This window comes from Euphorbia lathyris, chromosome 10 (assembly GCF_963576675.1).
Source record: "Euphorbia lathyris chromosome 10, ddEupLath1.1, whole genome shotgun sequence".
Lineage (NCBI taxonomy): Eukaryota > Viridiplantae > Streptophyta > Magnoliopsida > Malpighiales > Euphorbiaceae > Euphorbia > Euphorbia lathyris.
The window spans coordinates 65,281,904-65,301,917 of record NC_088919.1 but is presented as its reverse complement, the minus strand read 5'-3'; the positions used below and the strand labels follow the sequence as shown (position 1 = coordinate 65,301,917).

The 20,014-nt window shown below is 34.9% G+C and overlaps 1 pseudogene; it reads left to right on the top strand.

The window, feature by feature from the left end:
• Positions 1-7,025: 7,025 nt before the first annotated feature.
• LOC136208201 (short chain aldehyde dehydrogenase 1-like) lies at positions 7,026-8,933 on the top strand (annotated as a pseudogene).
• The last annotated feature ends 11,081 nt before the right edge of the window (positions 8,934-20,014 follow it).

The following is a 20,014-nucleotide window of genomic DNA, read 5'->3' as shown; positions in this document are numbered from 1 at the left end:
GGGTATGACCAGTAATTTTCACCTAATTAGTAACTGATCAAGGGAAATTGATCAGTCATCATTAGATCTAGGAGTGTGAATCTAAACCCTACGATGATTTTAATCTCCACTATAGGATTTTAATAAACTTAGATCTAATGGTGACTAACAAGGTGAAAATCACTAAAGGTATCACCTATATCTAATCTTATTATACCAACCAAACTAGAGCTAGTTAAAATCGTGCATTAGAACATACATGGTTTCGTCCCCTTTCTTTCTATCATTTTGCTATTGTGCTAGACCAATGGCTCATGGAGAGTAAAGCTCAAATGGCCTTTTTTTTTTAGGTATTCTTCCTGTTGATGACCACAAGTAAAAGCATTGGAGATCTAATTTAGCTAAAGCCAACGATGCTATCAGATCAATTTTTGCAATTCAGGGTAGGAAAAGAAAATAGTCTTAAAACCGAAACAAGAAAGGCAAGGACCATCATTGTAACGACCCGGTCCGGAGATGGTGGCGTCAGGGTAGAAGGCCTGAGTAAGAAGCGACCCTAAAGGATGACGATGGGGGTAGGAATAAACTGAATCCCACACCGGAAAGGGAAAGGGAGAGTGAGTGACCGAGGCTTATTAATAAGGCGTGAATCCAATACATACAGACGCGTTTTAAAGCCGTGAGGCCCAAGGTGTTAGATGTGGGCCAAAGCGGAAATATCTACATGGTATTGGACCGGAGTGTTACAATCATTGTCCCGATTGAAAGATCTTGTCATCCTCAAAGTGGACCGATTTTGATAGACAAATACAAAATCAAATTATAAAGAATAAAAATGCATCTTTGTTTAATGAAACCTTTTTTTTAACTAATGGATTCTTTTAATAAAAGAATCTAGCAAAAATAAGCAACATTGCTAATTAAGTTACAAATCATCACTAGAAAAGGTTCAATAATATAGTTTTACCTGAAATAGTATTCTATCTGATGCACTAACAAAGGAGACAAAGGAGGCTCAGGTGCATAGGGTTGTCAACAAACCGAACCGATATTTAGATAGAGGGGTCTCGGGGGGGTTCGGGCCCCTCCGGCCACCGGAACCACCCTAACCCCGGGTAGTTTCGGCCTCTCATGTCTCAAAAAAATAATTTATCGGGGTGTTGAATTAACCCTCCAAAAATGGTTCATTACGTGTTAGGCTTGTCCAAAATTCAAAATTTCAATATTTTGAGCTTATTAGGTACTTCTGAAATCCAAATTTCTAATTTTTTTGGGCCCGTTAGGCCACTCTAAATCCAAATTTCTAATTTTTTTGGGTCTGTTAGGCCTCTCTAAATCCAAATTTCAAAATTTTTTTTGTCTGTTAGGCATCTATAAATTCAAATTTCTAAATTTTTTTTGGCCTGTTAGATCTCTCTAAATCCAGATTTCTAATTTTGTTTGGCCTGTTAGGTTTCCATAAATCTAAATTTCTATTTTTTTTGGCACGTTAGGCCTCCTTAAATTCAAATTATTAATTTTTTTTGACCTGGTAGGCCATCTGAAATCAAAATTTTTAATTTTTTTAGCTGTCCAGCCCTTCCTAAATCTATTTTTTTTACATGTTAGGACTAGTAAACGAAATCTAACTTAATTTTGAGAAATTGTACATTACTTAAAAATTGGTTCTTAACCATTCAAATTATAACACGCATATATACAAAAAAGTTGAACAAGTTCGATTTAGTTTTTTTTTTTTTTTTTTTGCGAACACACGTGTAAAATGCCCCCCCTCCCCCCAAACCGAGTAATATTGTATTCACCACTGAATCTAGGCAAGTTCGGCTCGAGCTCAAAGCTTGTCGAGCCTATAATTTTAGGCTCGACTCATTTACAGCCATATATATTAATTAACCTATAACGGAACCTGCTCATGAGCATTCGAGCCGATTTTCGCAGTGCTCAAGCTCAGCTCGTTCATAAATCGAGCCGAACGGTCACACTTTTATCAAGCCAGACACCGAGCCGCTCATGAGCAGCTCGGCTCATTTACAACCCCATATCAATATTAAGCTCACACTATATGCATGATTCTTGGAATTTCTTTCAAATATATAATATATAATTGAATTATATAAATCATATTAGCTAGATGACAGCAGGAGATTAGGAGAAACATAAAGATTTTCTATTTCTTAGGATTGTAAAAATTGCATGTTCCCAAAATTTAGCAAATTGTAACAAAAAAAAAAAATAAAAAAATAAAACTATATATATATTTACATGAATTACAAAAAAAAAAAAAAAATTAAACAAAAAAATGAAAATTCTTTCTAATTATTTTATCTTCTTACTTGCTACAATATTATCAATAAATCATTCTTGTTTCAGTTTCTGTATAACTCCAGAATACAACATTCATATCTTCAATTACTTAACCAACAACATGAACATCCATTGTTGGTCCGGGGACGACGATCTCGGGTACCACGGACTATTGCCGACGGTGGAATATCAGTTTCATATATGTACGAGCATTTTGGGAACTACGCGTTTATGGTGCGATTTTAATTCGAATGATAATCGGTTGGGGGGAAGGTTTCGGGTTTTTTGGATCGAGCCGCGGTTTTTGGATATGTGTAGAGATCATGACTGCATTTGGTCTGCTAGAGATGATGGTGTGTATTTGCTTGATGGTGCTGGTGATGTGTATGTTAAGTTATATGATTGGGATGGGTAGTGGTGTTAATCGAGTTAACGAGAAATTCTATTATGATCTCGGTGTGTTGGATTTTTTTTAATGAAAATGTGACAAATAGTATATGAATGAAAAACATATTATATTTATCTGTTATTATTTTTTTTTGGCTCAATAACTATTTTAGTAAAAAAAAGGGTTGATTTTAAATATAATCACTGTGGTTTACGTTTTTGCAGATCGGTATATGTGATTTTTTTTTGTTACAAAACAAACCTTTTGGTTGGCATCGTTAGCCATTTTGGATTGACTTTGTTAAATTTGGCTGATAACGACTTCAAAATGAAATTTTTCAAAAATTAAAGTTATTTAGTATCATATTTATTTTTTATTTTTCAAAATAATTATTTTTGGAGTTTTCTCTCTCTAAACATTAACTTTCTCTCTCCTAAAAAAGATACCTAAATGACCTCAAAACTAAAAAGTTGAAGAATTAAAGTTGTTTAAAATATTATTTAATTTTTGAAAATTTTCATTTTGAGGTTGTTATTGGCCAAATTTGGCAAACTCAACCTAAAATGGCTTATGATTACAACTACATGGTTTGTTTTGTAACAAAAAAACCATAGATACCGATTTGCAAAAACGTGAAAGCACAAAGGTTTTATTTGAAATAAGCCCTAAAAAATTACAATTGTAAATAGTTAATTTTGAGAGAAAAGTAACAATTTAATGTAACAAGAAAAAATATTTTACAATTTTAAGGTATAATCTACAATATTTACAATTTTAGGGTAGTGAAAGAGGTTATTTGAGAGTTTGAGGGTTGAAAAGGAGTTGTGCGATTCAAAATGGGAGAAGATTATGAATCAAGTAAAATTACGCTTTTGATCCATAAATTTTCATTGATATTGATACAATTGGCACATTATGAGTCAAATGACTGATTAATATTTGTTATTGGACTATATAAAGACAATATATATATATATATATATATTGAAACGAGGTGATATTAGACGAATATAACTCTGACACGTGACGTCTAAGAGATCCGAACCAATTCTCGGAGAAAGAGAATGTGTGGTACCTTCTCAGTAAAGTAGAGCAATATGACTCCGTATTAGGAACCTTAATTTGAAAAGTCTCACTAGACCTAGTCAAGGATCCAGTCGTTACTATGATCACATCCGATCCCGAGAATCACTGGCCTAGTGGACTTGAGGAATATCAAGCCTTTATATTTGGGCACATGTTCTAATGTCAACATGTGACACGTAGCATTGTCAGCTCATCAATACATAATCATCTTCTACAATTCAGTATATATAGAGTAAACCCAACTCGAGGTACATAAGTTCATTGATTCTATTAAAACTTTCATTACAGCTTTTGGTTACTTAATGTGATCATCCTCTCCAGTCTTTTCATTAAAAACGACTTAGACATCAGAACAGGTTAGCCGAACAACGCCCCATCTGACCATATTTTTGTGTAATTATAGATTAATAAGTGGACTTTCGGAATTCAACTACTAGAGTTATGAACGGGATGAAACGAAGACGGAAAATCCCCGATTAGAATCCCCATGAACGGGGATGGAGATTGGTTTGGACACAATAAATTTTCTTCCAATTTTCAACATCCACTTATGCTTATCCAACTGCCCACATTTTTCCTCATGATGCATTAATGTGGCCACTTCCACATCAATTATCATACAATCTTGTTTTCAAAATTAACCATGGGTGCTCTCCCCGTTCAAGTTCTGTCTCGTCCCAATTTCTATCCAAAAAAATATTATTTTCATCAGTTTTTTTAATATATGGTTTTTATCAAGGCTAATAAACTATTAATTACTTTGATTCAATTGTAATTTATTTGCATTAATATTAAACTTCTCTTTAAGAATAAATTAGGACATTTATAACTGTAAACATAAAAAAAAAATCTCACTCATGTTGAGGGCCTCGTTCTTTCTCCTTTGTGAAAAGCCCTAGTTTTGTGTTGTTCGGCTGTTTTCCGATCATGGAAGAAAACTTTGAAAAAGTTTCGTTAATCATAGAAGAGGATGTGGAGCTTAACGTGGCATAAGGGTGTGAAGGGAACGAGGTAGCCCTAAACGTTGTGGGGCGCTTTTTTTACTGATAGAGTTATTAAGTTTTCAGTGATGAAGCACCGTATGAATGGCCTCTGGCGACTGGGGAAGGGCATCATTATTCGCAAGCTTGGCAGAAGGTTGTACATCTTTCAATTGTTTCATGCTCGACCTAAAAAGGATAGTTGATGGAGGGCCATGGATCTTTGATGGCTTCATTTTCATCCCTTAATCATTTGAAGAAAGGAGAGGTTCTGACCACATTGTAATGCGGGCATCTAGTCGATTAGACGAGAGGGGACGAGTAGTGAAAAAAGTCAGGTCAAAGAGGCAATACATCTAGACGAACCAAAGCTCTTGCTAATAGGTTAAAAACAGTTCTCCTTGATGTTATTGTCATCCCTAGATCAAATCAAATGGCTATATCTAAAAGTTATTTTGATTCAGTTGGGCCTTCATTCTGTGTTTGTGGACTAGATAATGCTTTGTGTGACCTTTGTTATCTATAATTTTGTGGTGAATGGTGTCATGGTGGATCATCTTATTCCTCAACGGGGCTTACGACAAGGGGATCCTCTATCCATCTATATTTTTTATTCTCTGTGATAAGGTCTATCAGGTCTTTCAATTGCATGGTGTATTTAGGTAAAGAGCGTCTAGCTAGTGACCCGAGTAGTAATCTTTGACCTTAAGAGATATGGTCCTTACAAGATCAATAAGAAAGTAAATGCAAATGCTTATTATATAGCAATCTCGATTTAGTTGGAAAAGACATCTCCATTATTAACATGCGAAATTTAAGTCCTTTTAAGTCGGATGCGTCTATCTAGTACACTACCCAAGACTTAGGGTCCAATTCTTTTCGGAAATGAGAGAATGACGAGAGCAATACTAAAGATAATGGGGAATCAATGACACAGAACCCACACATCATGTTGGACAGCAACACATCGTGTGGTTTGAAAGGCAGTCGCAAATGAGAAGGACCAAAAACCACACGACGTGTCACTTAGCCACGGAAAAGGGGAGGTTATGTTTCTTTTTATTTAATTCACATGACGTGTGAATATCCCAACATGTTGTGTGGATTATCAGATTTTTAACCTTAATACATAGGTATGTTAGTTGTGTCTTAGGGGCTTTTAAATCTTTTCTAGCCGAGGGTTTAAGGGTATATAAATCTTTTTGTTAATAATGGATGCATCTTTTATCAATCTAAATCAAATTTCATCTCCTTTGGAAATTTGGAGTCAACCCATTTGAATTTTTTTTTTCAAATTAAGCTTGAGAGAAGTATAAAACTTTATTAATTTACGATTAAAACTATCATATTGTACTGACCGTATCAAATTCTATAATCAAAGTAATTAATATAATTTATTAGCCTTGATTAAAAGAAACATATTTGTTAGTGGTTTTTTTGGCAAAAAAGTATAATTAAGCTCTGAAATTTGTCTGTTTTAAGGATCAAGCCTCTGATTAATTATTTTTCCACATTGAGTCATTGGTCATTGATTATGTTATGGATCTGCATATATTGTTAGGACGATTCGGCAATGGACAAATAAAAAAACGAGTTTCTTGACTAGGAGAAATAAAAATTAAAAACTAAAAAGAAATTATAGAAAATAATTTTCAGTATGTTCTTCCAAACTCGATATTCTCCTCTCCAATTTCATGATCCTAACATCAGAATCGCCAAGTCACTCTTTTCCATTAACACCAAAATCCATTTTCAGCTGATTCTTCCAAGCTCGATTTCCAGCTTAGAAAAACCTACTGAAAATCAATTTTTGTAATTTCATGTTACTTTTTACTCTCTCTCCTCTATTCAAGAAACTTATTTTTTTATTTGTACATATGCAAGTAAAAATGTCCATGACAACATGCTGAATCTCTTAAATGTTGAATTCATAACAAAATTAATGATCAATGACTCAATAGAAAAAAATAATTGATTAGAGATTTGATCCTTAAAACATACAAAATTCAGGGTTTAATTATGTTTTTTTAACCAAGATTGCATGATAATTGATGTGGAATTGGCCAAATTAATGCACTATCAGAAAAATGTGGACAGTTGGGTAGAAAAACTCTCATTTTGTAATTCAAATCTCATTAATTAGTCATCTAAATCATAAATGGATGTTGAAAATTGGAAGAAAATTCAGGTTTATAAATATTATAATCCCAATCAAATTTGAGACCTAATTATTTTAAACAAATGCAATAAAATCTCTCATTAAACAAAAAAAAAAAAATTAAGAGAAAATGAATTCGTCACTTACTCCCATTTCCAAGAGGTAATTAAAACTTGTTATTTCTTTTCTTAATTGAATATTTGTATGATCAATTTATTAAAATCACTCAATCTTTGCAGATTAGAAGGTAAAGTAGCATTAATCACGGCGCAGCAAGCGGTATCGGCGACTCTTTGCCAGAGAAGGTGCGAATGTTGTCATCGCCGACATTCAAGATGAACTAGGAGAGTCCATATGTAAAGACATCGGTTCCCAAGCTTATTATGTTCATTGTGATGTTACGAATGAAAGTCACGTCGAAAATGCTATAAAAGAAACGATAACAAGGTATGGGAAGCTTGATATAGTGTTTGGTAATGCGGGTGTTACGCCGGAAAGTCTAAGCCAGAGCATATTGGAGGTTGATTATAAGGATTTTAAGAAAGTTTTTGATGTCAATGTGTTGGGAGCTTTCTTGGTAGCCAAACACGCCGCAAAGGTTATGATCTATATATTGTATGAGAACTTTATTTAAAAAGTCTAGATTTAGTCCTAACGTATGAAATGATCTAAATATAAACTTAATGTTTCCAGGTAAGATCAATTTTAGCTCTAAACTACTGAAAATTTGAAAACATTAGTTTGATTATTATTTAACTATCACATTAGGCATTCCAAAAACGTTTGTCGATAAACTCAAATACTTTCATAATTTTTTTATTGGTTATTTATAACTATATTATTAGTAACACACTAAATATTTTAGACACATCTACAAAAAAATTTGTGATTAACTTATATGTGACATACTTAGTTTTTAGCATTTTAGTAAGTTTTTTATAACCGTGTTAGTGATACATTAAATATCTTAGACGTAATTGATGTTTCGAATGCCTTTGTGACAGTTAAATAAAGTCAAACCAACATTTTCAAATTTTCGGTAACATATAGCTAAAATTGATCTTACTTGAAAATATTAGGGTTAAATTTAGACTATTTCACATGTCAATGCCAAATCTGTACTTCACCAAAAACGTTAGGGTCAAATTTGATCCCTTATCCCATTTTAAAACCTTTCACGATTCTATTTTGGAAACTGAAATTCTTAAAAACTTATACGAAACATTTTAAATCATCTTCCCATGATTAAAAAAAAACTCATTTCTTAAAATTTGGAAACTTATTTCCTACAAACGTGTCTTGTATGTAAATATGTTTATGGATCGGGCTAGGATAGGTCGGATCGAGTCCACCAGGCTTTCATATGCTCAACCCAAATCTTAAGTAGTTGTTAATTTAGATGGACTCATATCTGCTGTTTCGAGCTTAAATATCAAATCATAACTCAAACCCAATAACCTACCTAACAAAGAATAATATATTTAAAAATAAAAAAATAAAATATAGATTTTTTTAAATATGTAAATTTAAAAATAAATATTAATCAAGCGGACTAGGCTATATTAGTCCATCCTATTTTGATAAATTTCATTTTCATGCAACATAGGTTATGATTCCGGCGAGAAAAGGGAGCATAATTTTCACATCAAGCGTAACTTCAGTCAGTCACGGGCATGTTCCTCATTTGTATGCGGTATCAAAACAAGCCTTGGTTGGGTTAACCAAGAACTTATGTGTAGAATTGGGGGAATTCGGGGTAAGGGTTAACTGCATTTCGCCATATGGGGTGGCGACTCCATTGTTAAAGAAAGCAATGGGAGGGATTGAGAAGAAGATGGTCGATGAAATTATGGGTGCGGCAGCAAACCTTAAAGGAGTAGAAATGGAAGCAAATGATGTGGCGGAAGCAGCATTGTATTTAGGAAGTGATAAAGCTAAGTATGTTAGTGGTTTGAATTTGGTTGTCGACGGTGGTTATAGTACAACCAATGTTGCTGTTCAACATACCGTCAAAATGTTCCTCAATTCAAAGCTCTAATTGCGAAAATATCTATACGTTTGCAATTTTATCTTTAACGTTATAAATAATATAATTATATCTTTCGGGTTTGCCGGTTGGATTAATTTTATTTATCTATAATTAATTGTATTATTTCTACATTACATGTGTGTCGTGTTATTACTCAAATCAGAGACACGTGAATTTTTTTTATATGAAAATTATAAAAAAATATGTACACGTGTATTTGATATAGTACAAAATATGAGAGATTTAAATTTTTTTTTTCTTTGAGAAAAAGAACCAGATCAATTAATCATGAAGAATGTCATTACAAATTGCCGAATATAAAAAACTAGGAATCGAAGTATCGCTAAAAAGACTAGCATTGGAACGAGCATGACGCGCCATACAGTGGGCCACCCCATTCGCTAATCTTGGTACAAAAGCCACAGAATAATCTTGACAAACAGATAACAGGTTGCGAATATCCTCCACCACGCCTCCAATCTCAGACCTGTCTGAACCTCCATTATTGATTCGATCGATGATACCCTTAGAGTCGGATTCAAAGATCACCCGCTGTATATCAATACTCCTGCACCATCTCATTGCTTCAAGCAAAGCAATGCCTTCAGCCAACAATACCAACGGACGTCCAGCTTGAACCGCACTAAAACACGCAATAAAAACACCTCTCACGCCCCTTAACACCGCCCCAATACCAAATTCACCCGAATCACTGAAAGTAGCCGCATCCACATTACACTTCACGTGATTACCCATCGGTTGTTTCCAGCAATTCCGCCTCACATCCATACCCTCCTGCTTCTGCCAATTTTTCCCCTCCTGTTCCTTCACCCAGGCCACCCTCCACTCATCCGCTCTTCGCACCACCCTCTTCGCACTCTCCACAACACCATTCCAAATTTTCTCATTCCTGTAAGTCCAAACAGCCCACATAACCATTGCCCTTTTACTTGCTTCCTCCACAGAGACAGTACAAAGAATGTGTAACATCCAATCCTCCACCCACTCCCATACGCTGCCCGGCGATGACAAATTCATCTTTGTCCAACATTCAGAAGCGAATTCACAACCCGAAAAAAGGTGCCAGCCATGTTCCACATCATTGTCACAAATTCCACAAACTAACGGAGTCGGAACATGTCTAAAGTTCAATCTAATTCGGAATGGCAAAGATTTTGAGCAAAGTCTCCATATAAACGACTTAACCTTAGGAGGAACATTTAATTCCCAAATTGCCTTCCACCCCCGATTACCGACCACACCAACTCGATCAGCCTCAAGTAACCGGTAACCAGATTTTACCGAATACTCACCATTTTTCGTATAATGCCACATTAGACTATCATCACGCACAGAATACGGAACAACCATACGACTAATAACCTCCACATCCTCCATATCAAACCAATTTTCTAATTTTCCCCTATCCCATATTCTCGTTCCAGGAATGAACAAGTCCGCAACAACCGCCAATCTATTCACCTCGGTACTAACAGAACTTATATATCTATGATTTTCCAAATTTAACCAAGGGTCCTTCCATACCGAGATACTATCACCTCTTCCCACACGCCAACGAATTCCTTTCTCAATGACTTTCACCGAACACCAAACACTCCTCCAAACGAAACTAGGGTTATTACCTAATTTGGAAGACAGGAAAGATTCTTGTGAAAAATATTTAGCTTTGAAAATACGACTTACCAAAGTGTTTGGCTTCAAAATGAATTTCCAACCCTGTTTTCCCAACATAGCAAGATTAAACTCATGAATATTTTTAAACCCCAATCCGCCATGTTCTTTTCGTACACTCAGCTTATCCCAACTACACCAATGAATGCGTTTACCACCATTCTCCTTCGAACCCCACCAAAACGAGTTCATCATTTTCTGAAGCTCATCACATAAGGATTTTGGCAAAAGAAAAGTACTCATACAGAACGTCGGGAGAGCTTGAGCAACCGATTTTAACAACACCTCTTTACCAGCATTTGATAAAAATCTATGTGTCCAATTATTAAAACGCTTTCTCAATCTATCCTTTAAGAAACCAAAAATCTCTTTCTTCGACCTACCAATAAGAGAAGGAAGGCCCAAATACTTCCCAGTGTCCAGGCTTGCTTGCACCCCTAACCGGTCTTTAATTAACGACCTCATCTCTTCATTCACATTCGAACTAAAACACACACCAGATTTGGTAAAATTAACAGCTTGCCCAGACATAGCTTCATATGAATTTAAAATATGCCGGACCTGATCACACTCAGCTTCCGTCGAACTAAAAAATAGCATGCTATCATCAGCAAAAAAAAGGTGAGAAATGCTAGGAGCTCTAGGACAAATTTTACAACCAGTTATCAAACCATCCTCCTCCGCCTGCACAATTAAACGTGAAAGAACCTCTGCACAAATTATAAACAAGTACGGAGAAAGAGGATCTCCCTATCTCAGCCCTCTCCCAGGAGTTACCAAATCCGTTAAATCACAGTTCACCTTAATCTCATACTTCACAGTACTAACACACAACATGATCCAATCAACCCATTTACCATCAAACCCCATTTTACACATAACTGCCTTCAGAAAACCCCAATCCACCCTGTCATAAGCCTTGCTAATATCAATTTTCAAGGCCACCCTACCAATTCCCCCTCTATTTTTTCTTTTCATATAATGTAAAGATTCAAAAGCAATCTGAACACTATCAATCAGTGACCGACCCGTAACAAATGCAGACTGACTCTCAGAAATAATATCCGGCAACAACCCTTTCAATCTATTTGCCAGGACCTTAGTAATCAGCTTATACAGAACATTACAAAGGGATATCGGTCTAAAATTTGACATTCTATCAGGTTTCTCAATTTTTGGAATTAAAGCAATAACTGTAAAATTCAGTTCCTCAGGAAAAACTCTACTCTCAAGCCAATTTACACAAGCTCTAAAAATATCCATCCCAATCTCCTTCCAAAACAGTTGAAAAAATCCCGGATTTAGTCCGTCAGGACCCGGGGATTTTTCCGGCCGCATCTGAAAGAGGGCGGTAGTAAATTCCTCAAACAGGAAAGGCGCTGTTAACACAGTATTAGCTTCTAAAGACACAAGCCGAGGAACCACCCTAATCCCACTATAATCAGGCAATTCATTTGCAGAAAAAGCTTTGAGAAGTAATTAAAAGCAATAGATTTCTTACCCGGTTCGTCTTCATGGGCCACACCCTCCTCATCAACAAGACAGTCAATCCTATTTATTTTGTTCCGAGCAGTAACACAGGCATGAAAAAATTTTGTGTTACGATCCCCATCCTTTAGCCAAAATGCCTTTGCTCTTTGTCTCCAGTACAACTGCTCTTGCTCAAGAATTCTGTTCAATTTATTTCTAACCTGTATAAATCTCTCCACTGAAGCCGTATCAGTTCTGTCTTTCAATCTTTCTAAAGTCGCTTTCAGTTTACAAATCTGAGCAGAAAACCTATATTTAACATCACGACCCCTCCGCTCCATGACTACACTACAATCCGCCAACTTTTTCTGAATATCAGCAGCATGATTTGCCTTCCAGCAGTTTTTCACAGACTCACTAAAGCCATCCTCTTGCATCCAAGCCGATTCGAACTTGAATTGGTATTTCTTTGCCACTGACGAAAGTATGACAGATTCCAACAACAGGACCGAATGATCAGAATAAGAAACATTCAAATTAGTAACCCGGTGATTAACAAATTTCGCCAACCAGCCACTATCAGCAAAGACCCGATCAAGTCTCTCACAGACCCAATGGTTTGTCCCCCTTCCTCGATCCCATGTAAACTCACTACCCCTAACAGCCAGCTCATGTAAATCATTCGAACTAATAGTATCAGCGAACCGTTGAATCAGATAGTTAGGATAATCAGAACCCCCTCTCTTCTCCGACGTCCGTAAAATACAATTAAAATCACCCATATAACAACTAGGCAGAATAGATGACTGAGCAATCTTACTCAATAACTCCCAAGACTCCTTTTGCCTATTACGATCAGCCCAACCGTAAAAACCAATGAATCTCCATTCACCCAAAGATAAGTCCCTAACAGCCCCTTCAATATGATTATTTGAAAAACTATTAATCACAAAATCCACAGAATCCTTCCAAAGCATAGCAAGCCCTCCACTATGCCCCCTAGCTTCCACCACAAAACACCCCGAGAAATTAAACTGTCTCTTCAAACTCTCCATTCTCCCTTTATTTACAAGTGTCTCCATAAGAAAAACCAAATTCGGTTTGTGAACTTTTAACAGATCACTCAGCACATGAACTGCCCGGGGGTTACCGAGACCCCGACAGTTCCAACTAAGGCAAGTCATTTTTGCTGGCGGACCTGAACTTCAGGCCTCACCAAAAACTGAACATCAGTAACTGTAGAATCCTCATTTCCCATAGAAACTCCAGTTACTCCAGATATCCCTCTCCCAAATTCGTGTCCATGCCAACATCACCTTCATACTCATTATTCAACAAATCTTCGGCTCTCCTCCGCTTTCTCACTTCTAACAGAACCAGCTCCTCCTCTTCTCTGCCTGCTACTTCTTTCCCTGAAATTTTTATAATCTCCTTCCCCTTACCCGTATTGATCACTGATCCACTAGTATTAACCGAATTTTGTCCTGCCCTCCAAGCCTCTTCATCCTTCAGATTTGGTTCCCGCAGCCAACGCGAGGTCTGCCCTACACTCCCACGCCTGACCTGTGCAACCAGCCAAACACCCCATTCACGCTTTAACCCTCTTGTATCTTCAATGAAAAGATTATCACAAAATCTTTCCGTATGGCCTAATACTCCACAAAGAAAACAAAAGTTACACAACCTCTCGTACTTAAATTGAAGAAACGAAAATTCGGATACAGAGCGCTTAATTCGTTTGCATCTTTTTAACGGGTTTCGAACATCCACAAGAACTCTAATACGCATATATTCCAACCTCCGTGGACTCAAATCATTATTCCCGTCATAGTCCACAAAACCCCCAATAAACTCACCAATCTGCCTACCAACAGCTTCCGAGAAGAAACCTGCCGGAATACCATATACCTGAACCCATATTGGCATCATTGATAGATCCACCTGAACAGGATTCTGCCCAATTCCACACTCTCCTAAAACCAGCATTTTACCATCAAACGACCACGGACCACCCTCAACAACCCTCTCCTTATCAATCTTATGATAAAATCTGAATGAGAATAGGTTAGCATTCACTGCTGTAATCCAGACCCCTTTCTTTGGCATCCAAATATCTGCCATACGGATTTTCATAGTTGTAAAGTTTATCACTCTTTCAGTTAAAAATCTTCCTATCAAAACAAGATTTTCCAAACCTTCTGAAACCTCTTCCCTGTTCGACAAAAAATCAAAAGGGGATTCTTCATCTTCCGCCAACGAAAGATGATCCATCCCTTGATCCATAAACCCTAGCCTCAAAATGCAGAAATTAACCTTGAAATACACTAACCCTTTGGTAACTCACCAAAAACCAGAGCAAAGTGACAAAACGGCAAACAAATAGGATTTGACAGTAAAAACAGGGCTTGAAACAATCAGACTCATGCAATTTTGGAAATTAATCAAGAATTACACTGAGACCCTCGATTACTCACCAGAAGACATAGACAGATGAATAATCACCAATCAAGAAGGAATTGACAAACAATAGCGCTTCGCACAAACCAAAACCAGCAGCAAAATTAGAGAACAGAGAGCGATACCTTGACTCCCACGAGAAGGAGGATCAAAAAACCCCAGAAGACAGAGACAGATGAATAATCACCGATCAAGAAGGAATTGGCAAACAATAGAGCTACGCACAAACCAAATCAAGCAGCCAATCAAGGGAACAGAGAGCGATACCTTGACTCCCACGAGAAGGAGGATCGAAAAACCCCTACGAGAGAGAGGACAAAAGTATGTGTGTATTGTTATTAATGAGTGTTACATGATGTACAAATGGAGTACAGATAACGAAATTCTATAATTACTATATAGAGTATTCCGTTAGTAATAATTGAAAATTAGATCTGTTAATGTGTTGGATTGAGTTAGGCTCAGATCAGGCCTGACCAAGTTTTACATTTAACTAGGTCCAGTCAACCTGTCTATATTCATATTGGGATTGGAGGATTGGGCAAACTAAGGAAACTAATTTCCAAACTCAGTCCAAACTAATATATTTATCTTTGGGAAAATTACACAGAAATTCATATTTTAAAAACTATTTACAACTATTTCAAGTCATAATTTTGGATTATACCAAACTAGTGAAATCAGTACTTTTAGTATATTTTAAGGATTAGAATTTATAAATTAGAAGTCTACAATATATTTTCTAAGGTTTATGATTTATGAATTGAAGTCTATAATTTTTAAATTATGGTGTAAAATCATATATATAAAGAATAACGACGTATTAAAAATTAAATTTAGTAATATGAGTTAGTTGTAATTTTGTATTTAATTATGATATTCCTGTATTTGACCCTTTATCTTTTAAAAATAAAATAAAACTATATATTGCTAGATATGGATCCGCACTATGTAAACCGTAAAAATATATTTATTTATTTTAACTTTGCTTATAAAAAATTATCTCCTATTTGGCAGCCAAACGGGTCGGGCTGAACCGACGCACAGATCCAATCCAATTTTATAAGGGTAATCCTGGCCCGTTTGAATTTGTGGATTTGTACCTTTGCTGAAATGGATTCTGTCCGTTTTGACTTTGTGGATTTTGATCCGTTTTTTATGGATTCTGGCCCATTTAGCTTTGTAGATCCTTGGCCCTTTACTGAAATGGATCCTGGCTCCTTCAACTTTGTAGATCCTTGGCATATATTTGATATGTTATTGATGAGTGTTACATGACGTATAAATGGAGTGTAGATAACGAGATTCTTTTTTTTTTTTTGATAAAAATACATACATCATTTTATAGATAACGAGATTCATTACTATGTACATTGCTCCGTTAATAATAATCAGTGGCGAATCAGGATTTGAGGGAGGGAGGGAGCGGAGGGGGGGCAAAATTCTATGTAAATTTTTTTTAGACAAAATAACATTAATTGAAAAAAATATACTGCTAGATAATTCGTCAACCGAACTTCGTGCTCTTTTAAACACAAATTTATCCATTAACCAACATAAATAAATAATGCCAAATCAATTCAATCAATAATGCTAAATCAATTCAACTAATAATATCAAATCAATTCAACCAATTCAATCCATTAACCCAAAATTAAGAATAACCTAAAATTAAAAACAATCTATCAATCAATATCCATTAACTATCAATCAATTAAGGATAACAATTACGAACAAACTATCAAACTAACAATTAAGAACAAACTAACTAATTCACAATATCCATTAATCTAAAATTAATTTAACCTAACATTTAATTTAACCTAAAATTTAAATTAAAGGACCAAAAAAAGTTAAACTAGCCTGTTGGAGATGATGGCCGCCGGCCGGTCGGAGAGGAGAGGAGAGGAGGCGTCGAGGCTGTCGTCGCTGCTGGATGGAGGAGGGAGAGGAGGGGCGTGCCGCGTGCTTGCTGGAGAGGATGAGGAGGCGATGCTCGAGATCGACGAAGGAACGCGAGGAGGGAAATACCAAAACGACGTCGTTTTGGGAAAAAAAAAATTCCCCGGATGAAGGGGGGGGGGGGGGGGGGGGAAATACCCCCTTTGACCCCCCCCCCCCCCTAAATCCGCTCCTGATAATAATTGGAAATCAGATTTATCTCAGATCGGTCCTCACCGTATTTGACATGTAATTATTTTGTCCAAGTTGAATTTACTCCGAACTATATTTATATCGGGTTCGAATGGCTAGGCCAAACTAAGAAAACTAGTTTCCAAACCCAATTCAACCCGACTCATCCAACTAATATATTTATTTTCTTAAAATAAAACTATATCTATAACTAGGTATGGACCCACACTATATGTGAACCGTAAAACTATATTTATTTATTCTTTAAAATAAATAAAACTATATTTATTTATTTTTAACTTTGGAATTTGATTATAAAAAAAAAAATCATTACCTACCTTGTTTGGTAAAGAACTTGAAGTTTGAGTCACTTTAAAGGTTTTGATTAGTCAAACATCTAATAGTGGCGTTTGGTGAAGAGAAGTTTGAACGAGCTTAAGGATAAAAAAATTTGGTTTTAAGAGCTTTTTCAATTAGTTTATTGCTTCATCTCTTTTGAAAGATATTTTTACCCTGATTATTAACATTTAACTCCAAATAAAATGTAGCTATAAAATATAATTTTACTTATTTATCACTTTACACAAACAAACAGCTATTAGCAATCAGCTTTGTAGATCCTTAGCCCTTCAGTGAAATGGATTATAACTCCTTTAGCTTCGTAGATCCTTGACCTTTTACTCAAATGGATTCTAGATCCGTTTAACTTTATGGATCCTTGGCTCGTACCGAAATTATTTTAGCCCGCTTTGAGATATAGACCCGGACCCGTATTGAAATGGATTCTGAACTCCTATTGAAGTCTAAACTTGTTTGGGCTGATGGGCCTAGTATATTTGCTGAGGCTTGCAGATTAAATGTGGGCCTCGACCAAGCCTTCTAGAAGCGGTAAGCGTCGGTTATCACCTTAATGAGCGATTCAGAACCCCCAATAGAAAATATCTCGTCCTCCGGACATATCTAAAACCTTTATTTTCTTGCAAAAAAATGTAATATTTTGTAAACGTATCATTTATTAATAAAAGGTTCGGATTTAAGCGTTCAATTTTATTTCGGCTATTTATATCTCGATCTTTTCGTTTATTCGTTAGCATAATCATATTCTAAACGTATAGTACAACATAAATCTTGATTTGAAGTTAATATTAACTCTGTAATATGATTTTATATTATAATTTACAATTTAGATTATAATCGTCTTTAAACACAATTTAGAACGAATTAGTTGTAGAAATTGAGATATTAATCCGGCGAAATTACGTTTGAACTTGATTAACAAAATCACAACTTGAGACAAAACGAATCCATTTTTACTTGAAACACCATAAATATATCTCAAATAATATTTATAATAAGTTAGAATTATAGCTTAATTTCAGTCAATCATATTTTGGATATAACTCGATATTATACCAAAATACACGACAAATTAGTTTTAGGAATACAATTCTTTTTTAGTAAATCGTATCCGATATCGCACATTCCGAAGAATTTCCAAATTGCTTTTAAAATCAAGTAAAAGTTTATTCTTAAAAAAAGCAAAATTTTATTCAAACTTGAAAATTTATCTCCATAAAAATGAGTATCATATATATTTTATTTCTTATCTAGATTAATTATTATTATTATTATTATTATTTTGTTGAAAAAGAAAAAAAAGTTTATATACTATGGAATCCATCCTTATTGATCTAGCATTAGATTCAATTATTCAATTGGTATCAGGTTTAAGGGTGTTCAGTTTGCTCTTTTTTATATTTCTGTTTCCCTTTTCACTTCAAAGTAAAGAATTTTAGATGTTCTGTTAATGACCTTCTGTTTTGCCTTTTACACATGAAAAGTAGCATTTTACAAAAGCAAAAAAATTTATGCTTTTTGGAAAATCAGTTTTTTCCACCAGCAACAGTAAACAGTAGGTAAAACATACGGACCCTAAGTGTCCATTTTTTCCCCATATTTTATAACTGCTTTTTATCTTTTAATTCTAAAGACAAGACAAAAAGTGTTTAGTAAAATTTCGAAAAACTGTTTTTTAACAAAAAAAAAAATCAATCATATTTATTACCTATCAATAACAACAAACATCTAATAACAATAACAAACAGTAGCATGTGAAACAACCGGCCTTAAATCAAATTTTTCTTTGACCCTATATAAGTTTGGAGTTTATAATAGATGTCCCATCTAGAAAATGTGCAAAGAATGTAAATGGTTGAACAATATACCAAGAGCCTTTAATGGTCAAATGCTCATAATTTGGGTAAATTTTATTAGTGGTGTACAACATTTGTCTCATTTCGTATTTTGGTGTATAACTTTCAATTTATTTTACTAATATGTACAAACTTATAGGTGACCTCAAACTTTGGTGTACAACAGGTAAAAATGACCGGTCAAACCGTCATATTTGTTGTATCACCATTTTTCAAGTCATTTCTTAAAAAATCAGGGACCCATCTTATATTCAATTACCATCCTACCCTCTCATTCATCATACTCTCTCTAATTTTGTCTCTCCATCTCTCTCTATCGCAACCCAAAGTGATAACGCATAACCCATTTGATGAAAATGAAGAGCCATTAAGAACTAGAAAATTCAAAACTTAAATGGTGGTGGCGACAGTGGTGGAAGTGGTAGTATCAACGCAATCAACGACCCATTTGATTAATCTTCAAGATGGAGGGATAACAGTATAAAGGTAATATTATATTAGGTAGTCCAATTTTGACTTTTTGAACCGGTCAAACTATTGACGTGGCGCATTGATATTTTTACCTGATGTACACTAAAGTGAAAAGTCATCTATAAGTTCGTACATATTACTAAGATAAATTAAAAGTTATACACTAAAGTGTGAAATGGACAAATGTCGTAATGAAATTTACTCATAATTTTATTTATTTATCTTTTAAAAAAAAATGTATTGATAGTCTTGTGGCCCATTAGTATTTATATATCATTCTGACATTCATTTAAAAATTTATTGTTATCCAACAAGTCATATTCATACATGTGGTTCTTATCCAATTATTTATTACTTTTTATTTTCTGATTTTTTCCTTTTTATCCCTTTTTTGTTTTGAAGAAATTCCATTTTCTCTCTTAATTAATCGTTCAAATATATATATATATATATATATATATATATATATATATATATATATATATATCAATTTGAATAAATATACTAATTATATATATAACATATTTCGGACTACAGGGTGTTTGGTTGCTCTTTTTCATACCATGTTTGCATTTTCACTTCAAAATAGAGAGTTTTAAATGTTTGGTTAGGACATCCTCACGTGTTTATATGTGTCCTTAATTTATTCTTTTT